Source organism: Ptychodera flava, unplaced genomic scaffold (genome assembly GCF_041260155.1).
Source record: "Ptychodera flava strain L36383 unplaced genomic scaffold, AS_Pfla_20210202 Scaffold_34__1_contigs__length_2629520_pilon, whole genome shotgun sequence".
Lineage (NCBI taxonomy): Eukaryota > Metazoa > Hemichordata > Enteropneusta > Ptychoderidae > Ptychodera > Ptychodera flava.
The window spans coordinates 2,116,105-2,138,878 of NW_027248356.1; the positions used below are offsets into that span (position 1 = coordinate 2,116,105).

The 22,774-nt window shown below is 38.5% G+C and overlaps 1 protein-coding gene across 1 annotated transcript in view; it reads right to left on the bottom strand.

Moving 5' to 3' along the window:
- Nucleotides 1–4,441: 4,441 nt before the first annotated feature.
- LOC139127628 (uncharacterized) overlaps nt 4,442–22,774 on the bottom strand; it is a 63,911-nt gene continuing 45,578 nt past the window's right edge. Inside the window, exon 5 of the transcript XR_011551065.1 lies at nt 4,442–4,768. The gene's annotated coding sequence lies outside the window, so the exon portion shown is untranslated. The remainder of the gene's footprint in view (nt 4,769–22,774) is intronic.

The window sequence follows — 22,774 nt, forward strand, 5'->3', positions numbered from 1 at the left end:
CCAATCAATGAAGCTGAAGAGTATTGCTGAACTTTTAGTGATAATTTTTCACGTTTTTTCAATATTTCATTTGCAATTTTTTTCTTCTCTTCAAAGTATCTTGAAACACACAATATTCAGCTTGTCAACACTGCATGTTTGAGTGCAAAATGCACTGATATTGTTTACATTTGAATTTTGGACCATAAGATGCAATGCAAGCCGAGTTGCAGGCTGAATATTATTTATCTGGACATGCTTCGAGGAGTAAAGTAAATAATCGAAAATAGCAGCTAATAGCCTTGTAAACTATGGATACTAAAGAAATGAAATGGAATTACCTTCACTACAGGTATTTATGAATTCCAGCCCTACTTGTTTTTTACAAGCCTAGTGTACCCTATTCTCTGCTTTTTTTGGCCAAAAGCGGAGCATGGTATCCAGGCTAAGTTTTCACTTTTTGAGATATTCCGATTTTTGAGGGAATTAGAAAGATTGAACTAATGCAGCAGAGAGACTCTGAGAGCAAGAGAGATAGAAATATGTGTGTTTGGTACAAACATGAACATGATCAAAATCAAATATCCTGATTAAAAACTGCTGACCGAGCTATGCTATTACATGTAGGTAGAATTATGGTAGTATTCATGCCCATTGCTTGAAATTGCAATATTTTGGTCAATTTCAATCGAAATAGTATGTTTTTGTCATTGTTTAAAATTTCATTTGTGCTTGTATGTTCAAAGAAATCATAATTCAAGTCATGCATAATTGCCACATTATGACAAGTGAGTGTATGATGATCCGTCTACAAATGAATTCACAAATCAGTGATTTGTAGTTCATAGTTACATGTGGTCTGGTACAGCTTACATTGTGTTGAGAATTGGTCTGAATCATCTTGCCAAATAGCCCTGTTATCATATAAATGGGCAATGCTGGTCAAATTGGAAAACTTTACAATATTCTACTACTGATGTGTTTCACTCACAAATCCGAAAATTTAGTTTATTTCTTTACATATTTTTTTAGCAAGTATACCTTTTAAGGTAGAATGCGCCCCGAGGACACATATTCGGACTCTCAAACTTTTACAATTCTTTTCTGATCTACCACTTGTGGGGGCCCTTTTTAAAAAAACTTTTCACCGTCTGAGTTTTTCGAAAATGGAAAATTCTATTTTTCCTCATAGAGCTACCACAGCAATGGCGGCCATTTTGAATTTCAAATATCAGTAAATCTTGCCGGTAAAAGATTAGAGATTAAATGAATTGAGAATGGGTAATTTGTTTCTCTTGTGACCCCAAAATTATTATTCTTGATTTTGAATGAGACGTTGAAAAAGTTTGAGCAAACGTTTCCGAGGTGCATACTACCTTAAAGCTAAGCAGAATTGTTTTGCATAACAAAAGAAATTTTGAGAAAACTCAAGCATATGTAGGAAAATTAAGCACAACTGTGCCTATATTTTCTTCATTGTCACTGTATTCTGAATATCTAAAATCAAAGTACCTGAAAAATGAGCCCAGAATCAGTATTAATATATTACAAATGGACTTACAGTATCTCATAAAGTTTCATTTTTAATATAGTACTGTTAATGTAAACATACATATGCACATACATACAGACATACAGACGTCACCGACTCACCATATAAGCTCTTTTTGATATTTATAGACATACAAAACACGAGCTAAAAATTGTATGCTTGAATACAGCAAATTACAGTGTTTATGATAAGGGTTAGCAATATGGGTAAATTGTTTCACATGTCTGATAACATTGTAAGCTATCGTCCATGTAATGTCATTGCATTGAATAAGCAGAGGGAATTCTGGGTGGCTTAACTGCGGGAAGCATGACCATGGATGATAACATTTAGCAGGGAAGCAAAACTCTTGACATAAACACTGGAGGAGTCAAAAAATTTCAATATTGCACTGGAAAATTTTCATCAAGGTTTGCACAGTAAAAAATTTGCTGACAGCATCCAGAATTCTCCCGGATTATTTCAGAATATTTCAGGAATATTTTCAGTCTATGCCCAGAATACATTATTATTAAAGGATGACAGTACAGTCATCTAACATACAGTGTTTTTAATGTTGTAAAACTTTGTTAACAATGGTTGGTTTTGAGTAGATCAAGCCATCATTACAAATCAAAGAGATCACAATTTGATCTTGTAGGAGTCTCTTACGCATCAATTTATATTCTAAATTTTTTGTGGTTAAAACTCAAAGGATTTCTGTTAGTGTACTAGTGCTACTCAGTTGAAACAAACTAAGATAACAGGATTCAATTTTGTATTTAGCAATGTTACTTTTAAACTACAGAACACTGGGCATACACTGGACAGTTTTACTAAAAAACGTTGTCCTAGGGAGTTAAGTCACTGAGGACAAAACAAGTTTTTTCTTGGTTGAAATTGGGATCAGTGTTCTCATTGTCTGACAGTATTACAAGTGGCAGTGAATACCAGAATACATGATCAAATAAAAAACAAAATTCTCAGAGACCCAGCATCATCCGACATAGCTTTCTCATGTACTTTTTGTTAGGTTTGATAGGAATTATAAAGCCAATTGCCATGTCATTGCCGGTAGTATACACTCACAAAGTACAGTATGAAAGTAGACTGAAAGTTCCGTCGCTCAACGATGTTTCCTACGCTTCTCTCCTAAGAGGGGAGAATGTACAGAGCAACCTCGAGCGATGGATCTTCCAGTCTACAACAAGTATGAAAGGTGATCAGCACTTAACAACATCTCGCCATCAGTACATGGTGGACTATCCATAAAGGCTGGGAGCCGGGGCCAGCAATCACTCTGACTTTTCATCTGTGAAACAGCGGAATCAAATGAGATTTTTATCACAGTTTGAAAATTCAAATTTTCAAAATGCAGAGGACAAAAATTACATGATGATATTTACAGAAGATGCTGTCGCTAACCGACAAAAAGTAAAAAAAACAAGATGACATAATTTTACAGCAGTGTTTCCGGTTATAAGTCAGATGCCAGGAATGTAATGTGAAGTTTTTCAGTTTGAAATCAAATTTTACAAAATAAAATAAACATGACAGAAAAAGTAAAAGTACAGACGATTAAGTAACTTAATGATGAGGTAAAGAGGAAAATTATTCATTTAAAACAAAGATTTTAAACTGACCAGCAGTACATTCTGTGAAGAGTAGTAACCATACTGGGTACCATACTGAGTTCTACTGATCACAATGAAACTTACTGGTAAAGGCTACCCTGAGTACTCTGGTTGAATTTGCCTTCCTTGAGACGGACATTTCTGATGTACCAGATATACTCAGAGATGTGCTTGATTATCAGGGTAATTGCATGTTAGAGCAACATTTTATGATATCATTTGTGGCAAAAAATCACTGAGTTGGTAGGAAGGAGTTGAGCACCCTGTATGAAAAGTAAAAAGTATTCAGTTTCGCTAATACATATGATTTGATTGCTCAATTATGCAAAAAGGTCAAAGGTCATGCCAAGGTGACATAGACACATTTGACTAATATTCGTTCACAGATTAAGAATGTGCGTTGGCAATAGAAAGACTGAAGCTATCATATATTTACAAAATAAATCACAGATTGCTTTACATTGAAAGTATAAAATGTCTCACTTCTGAATGAGTAACTTTCAAGGTATAAAAATAGTACACATCATAAGTAACCTGAAAGAGAAAGTACAAAACTTTGCATAGATATGAAACTAAAAAAGTTACAATAAGTAGAGCAGCAGTAATGTTGAACAATAGTTGAATCTGTATTGGTTGTGCATTTCCGGGAGGGGGTCATCTCGCCTGCGGCTGCGCATATGGATGGGTCTGCTGTTGCGCACAACATATCCAAACATGCCTTGTACATATCCACAATTAGAAAACAACAGCTGTACCGAAACTGGTTAACACAGCTAAAGCAGCGTCATATATGTGAAGGACATTTCAGATGTATCAGATATATATTGAGATGTGCTTGCTATGCAGGGTAATTACCGTATATTGCTTCCAAGGAAAAAAATGCCAGGGCAACATTCTATGATGTCATGTGTAACAAAACTCACTGAGTTGGTTGGACGGTGTCAAACATCAAACACATTCAAAGCTTATTTTGAAAGCTACTAAACTGGTGAACTATGAACGCGCATAAAATGCTGAATTAACTTCACGTTTGCTTAACATTCATTGCCTGATTCTGGGAAGAGACAGGTTTATCAACAGGAAAGTTGCGCAGCCGCAGACGAGACCTCCTTTCCTCCCTTTAACCCTTTCACTCCCATTTCCCTCTCTAGAGGTCCAACTAAACCACAGAAAACAATGGGAATGGTTCAAACCATAGCCGTGAAAGGGTCAAGTAGCCTACATGAAGAGACAAAAAAATTTAATCGGTATTGATCAGTAGTATTTAAATTCATTACAATTTATTTATTTATTTTGAAAAATTTCTTGGTTTTTTGTCAATAAAGCTCCAATATGCTGTAACTCTTGATACTTGTATTTTTTGTCTTGTTTACAAACTACTGTCTGTTGCTCTATCCTCAAAATCACTTTGAGATGCCAAGCAATAATACAACTTGTCCATAAAACCTGTATGTGTCAAGTTCAATGGTATTGTTGACATATTAACTTAAGTTGGGACGTACCACAATTCATTTGCCAACTATAACATCTCAAATAGTGCGAAATAGGTTTTGCTTGCAATATTGATACTTTACATTACATCATACTTAAGAGTAAACAAACAACTGTACATTCAGGGACAAAACTAACGACCAGAATATCAAATGTTACAGCTGCTGTCTCTTTAACCCTTTCACCACCATGGTTTGTCCAAAATCCATTGTTTTCTATGGTAAAGTTGGACCTGTACACAGGGAACTGGGGTGAAAGGGTTAAACCTGTATTTTGATATGAAGTATAAATATTTCAGTTTGTACAAGAATAAATTATTGAGTGTGCCTGTGTTTAAAAAGAAGTAGTAAAGCTTGGGTGGATGAATGCTTTGGTGAAAAAACCCATAAATCTGACATTTCTATCATGTTCATTTGACGGAGGGGGAGGGGGGGAGGGTGTAATTAGGGCTTGGCAGAGGGAGGGAGAGTTGTGGAACCCCCATTGGGAAAGCCTAAGGCACATGCAAATCTCGACCAATCAAGAGACACACTCAGAAAAAGTGTGAGTTTTAACAATCAATATGCATTTCAAATGCACAAGCAGCAATTCACAGATAATGTGTCATTACAGGAAAGCTCCATTAACTTAGGAATACCCTACTTCCCTACTTAGTTATCAGAGGATCAATTTCACAGACCTGCCTTTCCTACAATGGCACTACAATGGCACCAGCTGGATTAGATAAACATAACAATGGAACATTCACACCTTGGGGATTAAAAGTCTTCTGTTTGTCACCCGAGTTGCTCAGGCAAGGACTCGGGTTTCAGGTACCATGCAAGTTAATGCAGTCGTCCCCTAATGTGTAATGGATGAGTTAATATTGTACTGGTAGTTCAGATATGATATAAGACATCAGGGAAGACAAAGTTACTGATAATTTTAGAGTATCTATGATGCGCAAAATTTGATTTGATGAAAAGAGATAATTTGATCAAAAGATGATCATATTTAAATATTCACTGTACAATATTGTTTACCTCAGTGCATATTGACAAACATGAGTTTGTACCTACCAATGTTACAACTGACCAGTGGGCTAACATTGGTTTTACTGCTGCACTGGTAAATCCATACAACTATATTGTGTATGATGTAAGTATTTGAATGCAAAAGAAAATAATGTAAATCAGTTAATCTGTTTAATTCTTTGAGTGCAACAGCTTTCCCCACCAAAACTTTACTGCAACATTTTACAAATTTTTGTGAATTTTTCTGTCATTTTTTTGACAATCTTGGACCAAATGGACATCATATTTCATTGGCTACAGGTTTTTATCAAAATTTCACGTAAATTTGAAAAAAAAAATTGACAGATTATGTTTCATAAAGATGACAACAATGGACTTTGGCACTCAGAGGCTTAAAATTGGATGTAGGCATGGCAACATTTCCACCTGTCCTTATTCTTTGCTGTTCTCTTTCTACATCTGATGATAACATCCGAGAAATCAGGGTGGCATATTTTAAGAAAAACTGCAAAAGTGTTTCCCAGTCTTAAGTGGGTAATGCCTCCTTGAACAAGGCAACCTTGTTTCAGCACAGATTTCTTATTGACAACTTGCTGTATGAGCTGGTAGAGATGCAGATCTTGTACTGCAAATTGTTGTTGAGTTGGTGCAAGCCCACGAAGAGAATGGAGCGTTCTGCGTGTCAACTTGTATTCCCTTGTCTTCAAACGTTCTGTTTCTTTTATCAGGAAGGCCTGGCCTGTTCCCAGGGGCTGCACTTTTCCGTTTTCCTGATTTTTGACCTTTCAGAGTTCTTTTCGGTGTCGTCTTTTCATTTTGCTCCTCTTGGTAGAGTTCCTTCAGATAATCCTCAAATTTTTTGCATTTTCAATCGAGATGGTCACCATGGACATTGAACCTATCGGTTGAATTCAAGGTGATATAATGTATTATAATGAGAACTATTCTGACAAATATATCTAGAAATAGCAGAACCAAACAACAATTATACAGCCTATCATTGTGGCAGAGCTCAATGACATCAAAATACTGTAAATAAATGCCAACAATTAAAATTCCCAATTGAATTGGAAAGATGAAAAAATATGTTGATCTGTTGCTCTTCATCTGTTCTGTTTCCTTTTCTTTCAATTCTTCAAGTTCCTCTTGGCATCGCTTTTCAATGAACTCTCTCCTCTAGAAAGGAAAATAAAGGAAAGAACATTAGAAATACAGAAAAATAAGAGACATACAGTTTAACTTTCTTATCACCACATTTTGATACAATCTCATTGTTATGATAATATTATTCTGTTGTCACTGCATATTAGTCTGTTTCTTTCCGAAGATGAACAGTTAACACTCACTAAATTTGATGGATGGTACCAAGACACAAGACCCCCTCATACTTGAAAAACTTGCATTTATATTTTGCAAGTTTGACTGGATTTGATAACTTGTCATTTCAATGGCAACTGAAAGGCTGAATGTGTGTGTCAGATATTTGCAAACAGCCACCATACAACTTATGGGCCTCCATGCATGAACAACTAGACTGCCAATGCAGGGACCATGGGACTACCATACTTGGACTACTGGACTTCAACGCAAGAGCAATGACTTTACTGTGCAGGACAGTTGTTCAACATTGCTGAGGCTATTTGACTACTACATGTATGGATCAACAATAGGACTAGTATGCAGATGCTACTGGACTACCATACAGGGACTACTGGATTGCACGCAAGGACAATGAGAATACTATGCAAGGACAATGAGACTACTATGCAATGACAACTGGACTACTTGCAATGACAACTGGACTACTATACATGCACAATTATACTACAACGTTGACTATTGCAGTACAAAGATGTGATAATTGCACTACGGAGGCTGGTGGACTGCGGTACAGTGCAGGGACAATTAGACTGCTGTACAGTGACAGATAGACTACAAATACAATGCAATGAGAATTCATCGACGATGTAGGGACAATTAAGGTTGAATGCACCTCGAGGACAGATATTCTGACTCCAAAACTTTAAAAATTCTTTTTTAATATACCACTTGTGGGGGCTCATTTTAAAGCTCTTGGTGTAATAAATTTTTTCAGAGTCTTACTTTTTCAAAAATCAAAAATTTTGTTTTCTCCATAGAGTTAACATGGGGGTTGGCGGTCATTTTGAGTTTCAGATACCAGTAAATTTTGGGTAATTTGTTTCTCTGGTTCCAAACTTTGCACGATGACTCCAAATTTTTATTTGGGATTTTGATAGACAATAATTGAAAGATTCCTTCAGGAAAATTTGAGCAAAAGTTTAGGTCTTTCATTTTCAAGGTGCATACTACACTAAAGGGGAAGGTTACCCGGTGATTGTGTGTTCAGCAATAAAAAATCTATGAAAAAATGGTGCGAAATCTGTCTTTGTTATTAACTTTCACTTACCAATAGCGCGATGGCACCCATTTGAAAACCATAGACTATAGGTAGAAGTGACGTAAGAGCCTAGGACTGCACTGACACTTATAGGGCTTCACCATAGTCTACATACCAGGAAGCCCCCCAAGTGTCAGTGCAGTCCTAGGCTCTTACGTCACTTCTACCTATAATTAAAGGTTTTCAAATGGGTGCCATTGCGCTATCAGTGAGTGAAAATTAATAGCAAAGACACACCAGTTTTTCATAGATTTCTTATTGCTGAACACATAATCACTGGGTAACCTTCCCCTCTAAGAATGCAATGCAGGAAAAGTTACACTTCTCTACTGGAAAATAAATGGTTCTACTCCAGAATGAAAAGGACATATTATTATGTGTACGTGAAGTGGTGTAAACAAACCCATGTATATACATGCACGTGGAAATATCTCTATTTCTATATATGCATTTGTGCACATGGTTTTGTTTTACCATGGTGTGTTCGAAGTCTGGGTTCAACCAATATTGGACAACTCCAGTTATTTTAATCGTAACTCACTCGAATGCTTGTCTCTGGTCCGTTTTGTTTCCGTTTATTCCCTTTCTTGTTCAGCTTCCTCTTTTCCTTATCCAGTTTTTTAAGGATCACCAGGCGTACACGCTTTTCCGTGACAATATCTCGCAAATCACATATCATTGGCTCCAACACCAAGTCACTGAGCACTAGCATCAAAACGGTCAGGTGTTCTACGATCGACAAATCATGAACAGAACTCCATAGGGGAAACACGACATTGACTAGCAGGATCAAATCATTGGCAAACAGAAACAAGAGAATCAGTCTTGCCAATGTGGTAGTCAGGGCCAGTAGCGTTGACTTGATACCAGGATCTGTACGTTTACGGATTATATGCACCTCCAAGAATTGCTGAAATTCTTCTTGGACGACATGGAGATGTTGACAGATGATCCTCCAGCTAGATGTTTCTGATTGCCTTCCTAATTGTTAAAAAACCAAGTCATTGTCAATGACATACTCCCAACTTGGAATTTGGAAATCATTGACAGAAATTATGGTCATACCGGTATTTGATCGTATCAAAAAACAAATCAATCTCGATATGTATGACATAGGACGTAATCCATGTACCAAGTTTGAAAGAAATCACTCCAGGCATCTCTGAGATACTTACGTGAATGTACACATGGATGAACGGACACATGGACATATCCAAAGCTATAAGTTCTCCCGGACTTTGTCCATTGGGCCTAACGAAGCAGCATTGTAATAGCTCTTCAATTAATCATCATGATTTTAATTTTCAAATAATTGTTTCACATTTTTTAGTATATCAATATCAAAGTACCTTAAATATTAGTGAATTTATAATGTTCATAATCTGTATGACATGAGGTTGTTACTCACCGATGGCAAATACTGGCCTTGGTACCTGAGGTCTGAGTAACTTTGTACTGTCCCAAGACAGTATGGTTTGGATATCGGCGTCTACAGAATTATGAAAAAGATGAAAGGAATGTTATGTAGGACAAAAGCACAAAGTAGGGTATTCTATTTTATAGATACAAAATAGACAGACAAGTTTATAATATTCATTGTAAGTATTCATAAACAATGCCCTTGGTAAACTCTGGTCGACATCTACAATTCCATTTTCAAATCTATGTCACTGACAAATTACATTATATATTCTTTCTAGCCAAAACAAGGGACTATACCGGTATGTGTCCAACAGCAGGTGACCAACTGCCTGATGTCAGGTCTCCTACCTTGAAGACACACTTAGGTTGTCCTTTGTCAGAGCTACAATGTTTTTATCACATGCCTCTCTCTCCTACACAATTTTTATACCAATTTTTTTTTCAAATAAAGATCATTCGCTTGATTTCCATAAAAGATGAACTTTGTAAAAAGATTATATTCATCATTAAATTGCATGCTATAAATACATTTGAATCACTTTCAGTGGTTTATGGATTGTCTAGCTTTACTTTATAAAAACCTGAATTTGTATGTCAAACTCTTGATTTGATTATTTTTACAACTGCAAAAGTTGTCAAGTTGAAAGTAGCATTGGATGATTTTCAGTAAAATAATGATTATTTTGCATACGGTATATCATCAACAAGCCAGAACATTGCATTTCAATTGGGCATGGGAAAGTCAATGAAAAACACATGTAATCTATGTAATTTAAATGGGGACAATGCCATTATATCATTAATTTTATGTTTCAATAAACTAAAATATTTTCACACTAGAAGAATATCTGAGTTGATTTTAAAACGGTTCTTACGTCAAATTTCCAGTAACTACTGGCAGCATTATGATAACAAAATTCAAGCTGCAGTTTACTGCAAAAAAACACTTCACTCTTCAAACTCTTCAAAAAAACTCTTCACTTTCAAGTACACGAGTGAACTTCACAAACTTCACATAATTTCAATAATATTTTAACTTTTCTTGTTCCAGAATATATATATATATATATATATATATATATATATATATATATATATAGTTCTTTTTTGTCTCAGTAGAGTTTGTTAAAAAGTGCCAGTCTATAGCCAACACAATGCATAGTGTTCTGGTATAGTACCAGTATACAGTGTCATTGTCGATCAATGAATTCTAAGTCTGGACTAAAGGGCAGCAGTACAACAACAATAACATAATTATGCAAACATACATACTGTCACCAGATTGAACAAGAAGCATTTTATCATGACTTTGTGGTACAAAAATGCTATTTCACACTCAGAACAAAAATAGAGGTAAACCATAAAAAAAGCTCCATCCCAACCTTTCTTTTGAGGTAATGATACATCTATGAAAATTTAATCTTTTCAAGACATTTTCAACGGATCTAAAGTCACTAGTACATATATATGTGTGGTTCATATAGACAGGGGGATGGGGGATTCCCCCTCTGTTGACATGTTTGCACCCACGGCACTAGTAATTTGTCAAGGGGATCAGCCCAAATGAAATGGTGCCATGCCATGCCAGTCAGAGATAAAAGTCAAACATGATCTGGTAAAATCCTCCCCCCCCCCCCCCAAAAAAAAAAAAGAAAAAGAAATTGGTAAAAGGGGAAAATCCCCCTGTTGATGCCATCCTGGATGAAACACTGTATGAAATGTATTTCAACAGATTTACAATGTGTTATGCACACCTGACACAGCATATATACCGGTACTCTATATTGCACTGTGTGATGTGGAATGGCTTGAACATGGCCCCATGGAATGCAAAACGACACAAATTGACGAGTTTCTTTCATTTTGATACCATGACATCTGGCCATGGCGTGATTATTTTCTAGGAAAAACTTCAATTCACTGGAAAGCTTCAATTGCATACCATTATAGCCATTGTCAAGAGTTGTTCCGGCCAGCCAGCCACAATGACACATATCATTCTCATGACAAATCACGTGTCTCATGACATCATGCCGAGATGAATCACAGCTATAAAGTTTTCTTTTCATTCCAGTAAAAATTCAGACCACTAATTTTGACCATCCAAATTTGGGACGGAGGGTCCCAGAATCTCCCCAGTCAGACGCTCTCCGAATGGTCCATTGACTGTATTGTTGACTGTTATACGGGTACAAATCCCACTGAATACATAATTGACACAGATTATTGACATGGCAGACTAACTACAGTAATCTTGTTGTCGACCGGATGCTCCTTGCCGCGACCGAACTCGTCCCTAGATAGACCATGGAGGTAGTCTCTCCTTCTACCGCCATGGATAGACTGTCAGAAAAACATATTCCTCGGCCTCAAACCTAAGTTACACAAATCACTTGCGAGTTTTGGTCAGGTAGATCGGGTATGGTCAGGTAAACACGAGTCAATATCGTGTATACCAACCACAAGCGACTGACGTGTGTTGTGGGTTAGTTTGCAGTCTAAAAGTGACGGTAGACATTGTGCGGGACTTTTGTATATCCTGTGTTGGCCGCTACAGCTAACACACAGCATCGTACGCAGGGCTAGCGAGAGAGTTGCCGACATCGACGGTTATTTACGAGGAGTGAATAAAAGACTGGCATTTTTGGAAGCGATCGAGTAGCTGAGGTACGCAGGGATACGACTTGGGCCCAAGAACGCTGAATTTCGGCAGTAATTTGGCTTTTTACGTCAAGTCCCAAAATGGATTTGAAGTCACCGACCCTACGTACGGGTCTTTGCAGGGCTGTGGTGAGGGTAACTGGTCGTTTCGGCACCAAGCCGTTTCGGCCCAAGTCGTTTCGGCTTCGCAATTTCCGGCCCTAAGTCACTTCGGCACCGCAACCCAAGACGTTTCGGCATCCCTGTTTCGATTTTTTTTCAAACTATTTAGTGATTGACTGACCCGTCATAATCGTAAGCGTGACCTGTGCGTTCTGACCAGTATTTTTCTGTGCATTTGTGTGACATTTGCCGTGCTGTTTTCGTACCGCTTTCAAACATATGCCGTGTCAGCGGCTATTGCTATCGATAAACTTATGACACAGATTTGAAAATGATATGAAGTGGTGAGCGGGCGATTAGCTGTAGCGGAACACACAGCATCGTACGCAGGGCTAACCTGGAGGCTGGTGGTATTGCATCATTCCAAAACAACAGCACGGATACTCATCAAAACAAACAATCTCCTTAACAGCGGAGAATATCCTTGTGCGGGGAATTTTTTATACTAAGCCATGGATATGCTAGAAGGAGCATGGTTGTATGAAAGCAGTCGTCATACAATTCTGGATACTTTGAGGCATTGCGAACTTGAAATCCGGTCGTGTATATGTATAACCACAGTCCCTCTATCCACCGGTGGATAGAGGGACTGTGGTATAACATGTATAACGTGCATATATGTTTGGTTCGTTTTGGGTCATTTAATAGCTGAACAGTGAACTGGTCGAAGACCAAGGTCTGTGCTAATGGTAACTGGTCGTTTCGGCACCAAGTCGTTTCGGCCCAAGTCGTTTCGGCCTCGCAATTTCCGGCCCAAAGTCATTTCGGCACCGCAACCCAAGACGTTTCGGCATCCCTGTTTCGATTTGTTTTCAAACTATTTAGTAATTGACTGACCAGTCATATTCGTAAGCGTGACCTTTGCGTTCTGACCAGTACTTTTCTGTGCATTTATGTGACATTTGCCGTGCTGTTTTGGCACCGCTTTCAAACATTTGCCGTGTCGGCGGCTATTGCTATCGATAAACTTGTGTCACAGATTTGAAAATGATATGAAGTTTTTTCCTTACGGTCTCTTACTATCTCCGAAGTGAAGCATGATGTACATGAATGTTATTTGACACTACTTTTTTAGTGCTTGGATGTGCAACATTACGCTCCAGCACTAGTTCCCTCAGATAGCCCTGAGCAGTGCCGAAACGTCTTGGGTTGCGGTGCCGAAACGACTTGGGGCCTGAAATCGGGAGGCCGAAACGTCTTGGGCCGAAACGACTTGGTGCCGAAACGTCTAGAAACCTGTGCTAAAATATGCCGTGGTCAAAAAATAGAAATAATATCACACTTACTCATATCGTCTCTGGCAATGCCATTATCCTGGTAGTATTCTTCTCGTTTTCGTTTCAACTGGTCCAGTATGGCTTTGCGAATGACAGGGACACAGTCATTTCGCTCGATTCTTTTCAAAACATCAACAATTTCTTTCAGAGAAGTTTCACGTAGAATCTTGACAAGGGCTTCATAGGTCGGACGGCCGCACCGCTCACCGAGAAAATTAATGCATATCGGATCCAGACCGAATTCCTCGAGAAATACATGATAATCTCGTCCAAGCGGTTCCTCGGCGTCCAGTCGAAGAGACAGCTGGTTGGCTAACAGGTAACTGGAAGGAAACGCACAAAAGTGAAGGGCTCCGATTGTGTTGTTGTCTAAACTGTCCTGTCGGCGGTTCATTTTAGAAAGGCGTGATATCATCGACGATGCCGTTAAAAACAGATCACAAAGCAATAAATCGTTTTCTCAACTCTGCATGTTCACAGCGGTAGTGAACACAGTAAATCACCAACGGAATGCACTACCAAAATGGCGACCGATGCGTGGCCGTTGTATTGAGGACGGAGCTCCGAGTTGGTAGAAACATTGTCTGCATGCGCTGTCCAAAGTCCTAAATACCCCCTGCAATGCGGAATATGATGCCCTTGGATATTGCAGTGTGCTTTTAAGACGTTAACCATCGATATCTGTCACATTAAATGATATTGTAAAATGTCTGCCGACGACCTTAAATATGTAAACAATAATAGCACTATTTCTTTCATACACGATAAGACAGGCGTATTGATACACTGTAACTGATATCCGTTAGTCATGGGATGGCTGGGTCTATTTTTAGACTGGGGATTCCCCATCACGGTGTCACTCCTACCACGATGCGTGGTCGATGGTCGTGTACCTCCCACAGTCTCTTATGTGGGTGGTTATACACACAGGCACTTGGCTCGTCGCTTCACGGAGCCCCTATGATATTACTCGTCGGATCACAGCGGCTTCTCGAAGCGACGAGCCAAGTGCCTGTGGTGCGATACACGGCGATGACCGCAGTGGTATGTGTTCTATAAATACGTACCGTTGCGGTTATCGACATCTATTGTTAGGCTCCGTCGTGGGGGGGGGGGGGGGGGTTACAACACCAGGAACACACAGCATCGTGAGCATGGCAACAATAATCCAGGTGCAGGCAAAGAAGCTATTCATCGAAAAAGCTATTCATGGAGCAACTTTTTGAGGGCAGGGGAAATTTTAATTTTGCTCGGACAGGGGCAGATTAGCTGGCAGGAAGTAGATTTTAGATTTTTGTCGGGCAGATCAGATATCGGTTGATCGACCTTGGGACCGAGGTTGGCGTAAAACGAAGAGAGGGGAAGTTAGGCATACTTGTAAAACGGGGATTTTTTACAGGGCACTGGAAAATCGATATTTTTTTTTCATCATTAGGCAGATGAGCTTCATGCCTGCAGTGAAATGATAAAACTTTATGGGGAAATTTTTCCAGGGCAGGGAAAATTGACAAGTTTTTTACGCCACAGGGCAGGGGAGCTTCAAAAATTCACATTGGGAAGAGATATGTGGGGAGTGGGTAAAATGAAGCTTGAGTGCGGGAGGGTAAATCGAAAAAATTCAGTAGGAGGGCAAATTATGGACAGCTAAGTAATTGCCCTCTGGACTTAAAATTAGTCAGTTCACATTACTTGTCATGCACAATATCTTATCCCGTTCGTTGGCTGCACCTAATAATAGGCCTAGCGTCGATCGTTGAGACTACGCGTTGCGGACATCCTGTTGGACACTGCACTGCACTGGCCACACTTTCGTGACAACTTACGCTGACGGAAGTCTAGATGACGTGTGCTTCACTCCTTTACTACATTGCGCATACAGCTCAGAGGCACCATTCAAAATTCTAATAACAGATAAATGGTATTTTCAAGCCACAGGCATGGTAGCTTTTGATAAGCTTAATGACGTCTTAGAAACACCGTAGGGCCACCCGGTACGAAAAGCCTTTCAGGGCTATTGTTTCTTTTGTATTTTGGTTTTGAAGTTCATTCGTGTTCTTTTTATATATTATTTTGTTATTAGGCCTACTTTAGCAACGTTCTCACGCGTCAGTTTCCTTTATTGTGTTACTAGTTTTAGTAACTTTCGTTTCCCTAAGTTTGTTGTTGTTGTTTTTGTGTTTTTTTATATTCAATATTTCAATTTCTTAGGTTTAATGCAATATGGTATTTTCAATTGTCATACCTCTTTTACATCTGAATATGAAAGATTATGTCAGGATTTGTCAGCATCAGCACTTTACAGAGTACAAGATACAGAAGGGCTGACTTCGAAAAGTCACTTTCCTTACTTCGTAGTCATGACATCGTCGCTGCATTATTGCAAGTATTATTGATTCTTATAGTCAAACAAAATATTTTTCTTGCAGCTTAATTGTGCATATATTCGTCACTGCAAGAGGCAGAATGCTATAATCGCTGATTTCTCATATCAGTCTCAGAGATTGACGGCTTAAATATTCCCATCCTTTACCTTTTCGCCTCGTGAGGGCTCCCTTTGGGGACTCGGAGCACATATCATTCCTCCTGCCTTTTTTGTTGATTTACTGACCAAATTTAAAATGGGAGAGCGTCACAATTCAACATTTTAATCCTGTTTTTAACAAATGTAAACACAACTACAACAGCAGAGTCGAAGTTTCTCAACAAACGTGAATGCATGTAACAATAGCAACAAAGTTTAAGTTGAGTTTTATCCTTTCAGGGTGTGAAAGAAAAAAGAACTGCTTGTACAGCCACTTAGTTTTCTTGTATCCATCTTTCTGAGCCGGGTCTTTACTTCAGAACTGCCTCAGTAGCTGTGCCGATAAAGTCAACACTACTTTAGTTAAGGTTCTGCACTTTGGAAAAAGCTGCGTATTCAGCATGAAGTGTCCATGTACAAAAAATACTTAGCCAATATGTCGAACAAGGGATAAGCTTATTTAACGAAGTAGAGATGGGGATATTCAGCGTCAAAATTTTGGATCTCAAACATATTACATTTAAGCGCTGCCCAATATTTCCCTGAGAAGATATCCTTTTACCGGAATCAGATCTGATGCTACTTATATTCAGTGCGTATGATTTTCAAATCACTGCAAACAATTCGCAGTGCCTTTCTTATTGGTACGCGACTTTCCTTGTTGTTATTTAAGGATTATGTTCCCTAAGATTGTTTGTCATGTTTTTGAACTCATTTGAAGGGCCTTTGGAAGTTGTGCATTGAGAACTTCGTAGAATGAAACCAAAAGAATCCATCGACTCGCACTCTATACACAGTGCACGTATCTTTGCACTAACCGTCCTATTCTTGCTAAACTACAATGCCAACTAAAGTGATACATATCGTTGCTACGCCACGTACAGCCCGACGCTACAGAAGGTCACACTGGTCACACTACATGAGATTCCCTGATGTGACAAAGGCCTATAGTCAGCATTTTGACGCAGCTAGTTAGGGGCAGTCGCACAAGTATTGCCATAGGGAATTCAGGCTCCGATGATGATCAGATGGTGACGATGATGATGATTAAACATAAAAAATGGAGGAAAATAAAAATATAATCGAAGTCAGTAAAGTTGTTGTTGTTGTTATTGTTGTTGTTGATAGTATTTGATGAAAAGAACAAAGTGTGGGTTGCAAATTCAATACAGCCAAACTACACATGCACTGCAAAAATCAATACAGCCTTTATAGTATACTATACACATGCGCTGCAAAATTCAATACAGCCTAACTATACATGTGCGTTGCAGCCTAACTATACTATGCGTTGCAAATTCAATACAGCCTAACTATACATGTGCGTTGTAGCCTAACTATACATGTGCGTTGCAATTAGGCTGTATTGAATTTGCAACGCACATGTATAGTTAGGCTACAACGCACATGTATAGTTAGGCTGTATTGAATTTGCAACGCATAGTATAGTTAGGCTGCAACGCACATGTGGGGATATGTATAGTTAGGCTGTATTGAATTTTGCAGCGCATAGTATAGTAAAGCTGTATTGAATTTCGCAGCGCATACTTTGTTCTTTTCTGCAAATACTATCAACAACAACAACAACAATAATAAAAACAACAACAACAAATTTACAGAGTCCAACATATTTTTATTTTTCTCCATTTTCAAATATTTAATTATCATCATCATCATCAATATCGCTGTATTGAATTTTGCAGCGCATGTGTATAGCATGGAGGTAGCTTACCTCCATGTGTACAGTGAGGCTGTATTGAATTTTGCAGCGCATAATTTGTCCTTTTCTGCAAATACTATCAACTACAACAACAACAACAATAACAACAACACCAACAACTTTACTGAGTCCAAATATATTTTTATTTTTCTTCATTTTTAAATGTTTAATCATCATCATCGGAGCTCGAGGACCCTATGGTATTGCAACAAACTATCGCCCGCAGACCTGTCTTTTTGTTCGTTTGTTTGTTTGTTTTTTGTTTGTTTTGTTTTCGACATATTAATTCTTCCAGCCATTTCATCGATTCTATACCTTGTATACTATCTGATATACTAGTATCCTCCTTCCTCATCAGCTAGTCAGTCATCTCGTCCGGTGCAATCACTTCGTCTGAGTTAACGTTACATTCTATTTCGCGCGTAAACTAAAGTTAGCGACCGTCGATCATAAAAGCTGACGGGCTAATGCGCAACATTGAAGAAGCTGTTATCCAATTGGGTAGCTGAATCTTACCAATATAATTAAAACGATACAAATAGATTCCCTAAGTCGCTGTGAATAGTGACAATGGACCAATCAGAGATAACCTTATTAGCATGCTGCACATCAGAAGCTGACGCCTGACCCGATGTTTACCTTGAGGTGCAGTGATTTCCATCATATACCCCCTTTGTTATTATGACTTTGTCAGTACTTTGTCACTTCGCTTTTTTTAAAGTCGACGACTCAGAGATACATATCAAGGCAAACGTCAATTTCTGATATGCAGTTTTCATTATATTGAATATTTTATCTCTAATTTATACGTTTCATTGTGCAGTGCTTCGGGTTAGCGTAGATGCACTAGGTATATACGTCTGACAACAATGCAAAACAACATGAAAAATATCCTTGTATATGGCGATATTGACAAAAAATACCGACTCGATTCACCAGATCTTCCTTAATTATTGACTGTTAAAACAAGATAATTACATTGCAGTTTTAAATCTGTTATAGTGGATCCAAATAAATTAACAATGTCTGATAATATTTTATTCCACTCGACATAGGAATTATAGAGAAGGCCATATGCACTTTTGGAAGTCAAGGAACGGTCCTGGAACGGATCACCTGGGTCACGTGACGTGCACATTCATTGATATATTACATCATCGGTGTCTTTCTTCAACTTGAAAGTTAGTATTGTTGAGAATCACCCTGAATACTATTTCACTACTTAACTTACATTAAAACGCATTCAAAAACGTTCAACTTATAACAACACGATTGAAACTCATTTGGGATAATTGGATTTTGATATTTTCAAATTTCTCAAAAGTGGTAGGTGATGTACAGCTGAATGTTGCAATATTGCAAATTACTCATAAAAGCAAGTGTCCAATATAAGAAGAAAAGCAGATGAGATTTCATTTGTAGATTAAATCGACATTACTTCACCATCCAATTAAAAACAAAGTTACAAATATAACAGATAATTTGTCGAGTTTTCGTTGAAATCTATATCTCTTGTTGAAATAAATTTGATGTCTTCTGGAATATTTTCGCACAACGAAGTACCATGCAGTAAATGTATACACATCACGAATTTTAAGTTTCTTGAACAAAGAAGGTTATAATCACTATTATTATACCCCTACGTCTGTAATATAAAGACTTTCGTTGTGCGGTAAATTGCTGTATCAGATGATGCTGAGTACAATAACTTTAGGTGAAATTGTTTGACCTTTGACCTCATAACACCTTTACGTCACGTCAACATGAGGAAAAAAAAGAAGATTTTACATTTTTTACAAAAAATATACATTTAAACATTCGGTACTTAACAGAGAGTAAAGAATCCTCAATCCAAAACATGTGAGTACGGAGTGAAATTATGCAGCTGACACTGAAAGACAAATTGTTACAGGAAGACGATGACAATGATACCAATTTCTATCACAAATGTCCGATTACTGGACTGTTTGAAACAGTATTCTCCTCACGTTAATCCTTGGACCTTTGCTACATTGTAATCTGATGTTTGATTATAATGGAAAACCATGGTGTTTTGAAAACGTGTAGATATTGTGGGGTTAATTTTGAACTACTCCGCTATGGCTCTGTATGATTATGAATTCACCGTAAGAATTCATGAAGTACATGTTTGTTTTTTTCATAATTGTTATTTTGTTTTAATCATCAAGCAGGCGATTTCCTATTACAGGATGAGGTACCCATAACCAACTACCTAAATATGGAGCACTGGGGAGTAAAGTGCCTTGCTCAGGGGCACAACACCGTGCTAGATTTTCCAACTCCCCGTCCTCCGACAGTGAATCCGTTATTCTGGACCTACCGGGTCTTGAACTCACCCCCCCCCCCCCCCCCCCTTATAGTGAGACCGGTACCCTAACTACTGCTGCACGGTGCCTAAAACACTAAACCACTGATTTTTGGAAAAGTGATGCATGTTCTTTGCAGAGGTACATCACATGGTCGCCTTGGACGACTCGGTGTAGATGGGGGAACTGAATCATCCCTTTGCTGTCTTCGAACAGTTGTGTGAATTCGAAAGTATTGAGGTTTGGCCGTGATCTTGCAAGATTGCCTATGCCTTCCGTTGTCACTGACTTTTCAACCTCTCCCGAGTCACTCAACCCCCGAAGAAATTGCCGTACATTTGTCTCATAACTTTTGAATTTCTCATTCAACTTGACAGTGTTGTCCAGTGACTTATAACCCGGATGGTCAAGAAAGTGGTAGCTGTTGGGGCACTCACACAAGAAGTGCAAGACGTGGTCTTGTTTTCGGCGTGAACTCGAAGTTAAAACGATAAAAAGTCGTGGGTATTCGTTTAAAGCGTTGGTCGGAGGAGGATGATACGAGGCTCGGCGATCTTTTTTAAGTACAGGATTGACCACGTGAGACCAAGATTCGAAAGTGTGTTCAAAGATTTGCGAACATTGGTATGATCTTTCGCATAATACTCCCGGATTTGGATTACTCGTAAGAACACATTTAGGACATGCTTCTTGATAATGCGCAACTACGCCACCATATCCCGGTTTCTGTAGCAATCGCTGGATCATGCGATTAAATTCATTCAAAATACAGCAAGGGTATTGACCTTTAACTGTGACAAGAACGCTACAGACATATGAAAAAACCTTAATTCGTACAGAATGTACGTATTCTTCGTGTGAGAGTTTCAGGTCTTTGTGCTTATCACAACTTACAACAGACTCTGCTGTATCATAAACGATATTCTGTCGAAGTAAATGCAATGTGTTTTCCTTGAGCTGACCACGACGCTGATCGATATCCGCGAGAACATCATTAAACAGTCTGTCTGACGCAAAACCGCACTGGTATAAATAACTCATGATCTTTTCATCTGACTTTAGAAGTCTCGCCCACTGACGGTGGTTTGGTTGACGGTTACTTAATTTGTGGATAAAAATGAGGTTTGAGATACTTTCGATCTCAACAGGCGTCTCCATCCGGGGTAAACATAGTTCAGCCCTAATGTACAAAGAAATTATCTTCCTGTAATATGACTTATCAAAGTTTTCACGGTGCCAGATGTCCTGCAGTAGTTCAAACGCCAAGAAACCCTTCTCGTCAACCTCACTGTAAAGTAACGACAACAAATGAAGCAAGTAGTCCGGATTAATACAGACAAACTCGTCCGAGTCAGCATTTTCGCTTGTGGAAATTTGGCTTGGAATTACAGCGCCCTCATTGGTAAGATATTCGAGAACGTCTGAAACTTTGTCATCTTTGATTCCGACATTCATTGCAAGATGGCAGAACTCAGAATGTGACAATATCGGTCGTTCTTCCTTCTTTTTTTTCGAGTTCCTTTCTCAGCGAATTCCAATCTTCGGGCAACATTGGTCTCAACTTAATCAAACTATATACATTGTTTGATATCGTCTGTTTAATTAGCTTCACTATGTCACGACTCGCATGTTTCTTATTCTTCTCATTGTATGATTTGCTGGGAATCTCGCAGTAACCTACAATGTGCGGCAACTCCGGAATGTTGTCGGTCGCAACGTTTATCGGATCGACGTCATCACGACAAATCTCAGCGATATTCTTCGAGAAATTACCATTTTACTCATGTTTTGAATGGGGTGACATAGACAGCAGTACAGAAAGTTCGACAAACCGTTAATTTCTTTGTGTTTTTGACGACACGCGAGAATCATATATTTTACCTGATGTAGTGGCTCGTGATTCTCGTAATTCCTTCTGAAATTCTCATTGAAGGTCCCAACCAAAATAACGCGAGACTTTGGCGCACGCGATTGGATAGTGTTGAGCCAACGGATTAGGCGACCACGTTCATCAACTGAGTTGAATAGAGGCGGTTGTGGCGATACCGTGAATTTGTCAAGATCGAAAGTCACTACATAGAGTTTTTTCTCGGCAAAAAATAAAGATCTAACCTCTAAACTCTCACTATTCACATCTTTCAATTCTGCGCCATGTTTTGTAAGAGGAGTCTGGTTGACGTGTAGATGTACACGATCCTTTCGCTTACCGACGATCATACCGTGCAAAATTTGTCTGAGAGCATCATTTGCCCCAGTTTCTGTCCCAATAATTTCTACGCAAATACTTTTGTTTGGAATCTCCTTCCAGTCCTTTAACTGCTCAAGGTACGCTTTTAGTGATTTTGGGTCGGCCAATATTTCTTGTGGGACATTAGTAATCGGGTTGCCAGGAACCTTGATACTGTGGACATGACCCAGGGAAAACGGCAAATTTCTCAATACATTATTAGAGGCGATAAGAGACGTTAAATTTGGCACAGTGTCAAAATCTTCCTGCAACTTTGTAAGACTGTTGTTATTAAGGTATAACTCAGTGACCGAACCTTTAACGGTGATACATTTATCTTGCTTAGACTTGCTAAAACAATGACTAATGTTGATCGTGTGTAAATCTCCT